Here is a 2,702-nt window from a genome sequence, read left to right as displayed (position 1 = left end):
GTTGAAGTTGGAGAACGTCATGAAGGAGATGATGACAAGAGAGAGAGAGAGAGAGAGAGAGAGAGAGAGAGAGAGAGAGAGAGAGAGAGAGAGAGAGAGAGAGAGAGAGAGAGAGAGAGAAAGTTAGTTTTATCAGACCCACTTTTATTTCATCAAAATTATTTCCATTGCAATAGAACAACCTCACGACACACCTCAAAAAACATCAAACTTTTGCAAATTCAATTGTGTTCTTCCCATCATGAGCCTTCCTAAAGAAATGCTTGACATAATCTGAATAAAGAACTTGCTTGTATAATGATTTCTCAACCCCTGCAAGAACTTCTAAGAAAGGACCAATCATGTCACATGGTCTAGGATTAACAAAAATTGGAACTGAAATCCTATTCTTTCTTCCACTACAAACCACACGATGCTCAATGCTCTTGTATTGACCATTGCTCATTATTTGCAATGCATCACCAACATTAATCATGAGAGAACCACTTATAGGTGGAACATGAACCCAGCTATCGTTGTTTCCTCGCACATAGAGTCCACCAATATCATCCTGAAGGAGGATTATAAGGGTTGACACATCAGAGTGACGACCTACTCCCACTGTGAGCTCAGGATTAGGACATATGGGATAGTAGTTAAAGTTAATCCTCTTTGAACCCATTAAGAGAGATTCTTTTGTCTCATCAATTTCTTTCACATTAAATATCTTCATTACTGCCTCTAATAACCTTTTGATTCCAGAACTTGATCCCTAAAAGCAAACAACAATTAGTCCACCGATAAAAGTAATTTATTCTACCAAACTAAATCATGGAGTAAATTGTAAATTGAACCCTTTCATTTTGGAGTCATTTTGATTTTGTCCAAAAATTTGTCTACCAAAGTCAATAAATGATTTCATTGGAACCCTTACAAAATTGTCTACCAAAGTCAATAAAATTTATTTCAATGGAACTACTAAAGTCTTCAAACACATAAATGATCCAAAATTTTAATAAATATAAGAGCAATTTTTACTATAAAAGAAGGAAATTGAGAAAACATAAACTACCTTGTTTCTATAACTATTAGGCCAATTAGCAAATTCTTCTATTTATAAAAGCATTATTGGACTAAGTCAAATATTCGGGAGAGAGGAGGAAAAGGGGGGGGGGGGGGGGACCCTATTTTTGTAACTAAATCTATTTTTCATAATTATACATACTATAAAAGATTTTTAAAGGCACCGTGATTGTGGCTCCGCCCCTATGAAAGTGGCTTTAGTTTTGAAATTAGACCAACAAAGGTGGTTTAGATAGGGTACCCTGGTTGTGGATGGTGGTGGCTTTTGGTGTCCATGGTGCATCTAGAGAAAAATGAAAAACAGAAAATGATGAAAAAATAACAATATCAGGGGGTCACAATTTTTAAATAAAGAGAAATGCTACGTCCATAATAGTTTTACAATAAATCATAAGTGGTTAGTTGTTATTTGTTCAAATTTGAACCTAATACTAAGATTATTTTTTTGCCCCAATAATAACAACCAGTAACAATCTGTCACTTAGAATTTGTTGTGAAAATGTTGTAAACATATCTTTTCTCTTAAATGAATTGAAGTGACACTTACACTTAATAGTGAGTAGAAATAAAATGACTCAAATTAAAGTATTATATAACTTTAGGGGGGTCACAATCCAAACTTTTAAATTTTAAAGAATAAAATCAAAATAATTAGATAGCAACTTACGATTAAACCTAAAATGTAACTACGTAAGTACAAGTATCTATGCAGATGTTCATATATGAATATGAGTGTTTTCTTTAGGTATGTATGTATCTATGCGTCATGTATTTGTTGTGTAAAACTAAATTTAGCTAAGTTAAGCTTTTTTACTTGCACACATGAGGCCACAATGCAGAGGCCTCATCCTCTGACACATTAAAAGAGGCTAAGGTAATCTTTCCATTCAAGAGAATTCTCTGCTTCAGGTCTAAAGCTTGTGCCAAAACGCACATTGTTGGAAGGTGAGTTTTCTTTAGAAAACTTCCTCTTCTCCTCAGCTGGCAAATTGAAGAACCTATGCGTTGCATCCTTCACATTCTCCAGCACTTCAGTGGGCACTCCATGGTTAATAATCTGAAAGAAACCCCACTTTTCTGCTCTGCATCACAGATTGATTCTGAGACTTTTGGTTCGTCTCAGTTTGACATATCAATGATGGGTATAGACTCAAGAATCATGATGTTTTTAACGCTGACCCTTTCTTCTAGGGGTTGGATATATTGCCTAGGTATGGTTTTAAGGCCCATTTCTGAGAGACCCTTTACTCCATTGCCTTTGGTTACGACAAAGTCAGTGAAATCTGAGGACTCACTGATTGGTGTTGCAACAATTGGAGCCATTAGAATAAAAGAGATCAGCCTAGTATTTGGAAAATGGCTTGATATTAGAAGATATCGTAGATTTTTGGTGGTGCAATTTGCATGACCTCTATAGCTATTTATATAGCATTTTAAATTATTATTATATTTTTTCTAAATTCTTTGTGCAATTTGCATGACCTTTGTGTCTTCAACGGATGCATTAATATTCAAATATCCGTTCACCAACTATTGAATTATAAAAAATAAAGGTGTCTCTTACTTTTTCTTTTTCTCTAATACATAGGAAATAAACGCAACTTACTAGTTAAAAATTTAGGGGCAGAGATACCTACAGT

At 34.6% G+C, this 2,702-nt stretch overlaps 1 pseudogene; it reads right to left on the bottom strand.

Annotated features, from left to right (window-relative positions):
• Positions 1–205: 205 nt before the first annotated feature.
• Positions 206–2,400, bottom strand: LOC142605682 (feruloyl CoA ortho-hydroxylase F6H1-3-like; annotated as a pseudogene).
• Between the last annotated feature and the right edge of the window lie 302 nt (positions 2,401–2,702).

Source organism: Castanea sativa, chromosome 8 (genome assembly GCF_040712315.1).
Source record: "Castanea sativa cultivar Marrone di Chiusa Pesio chromosome 8, ASM4071231v1".
In the NCBI taxonomy this organism is placed as follows: Eukaryota; Viridiplantae; Streptophyta; class Magnoliopsida; order Fagales; family Fagaceae; genus Castanea; species Castanea sativa.
Note: the sequence above shows the minus strand (reverse complement) of the source record. Positions and strands in the feature narration are given on the sequence as shown.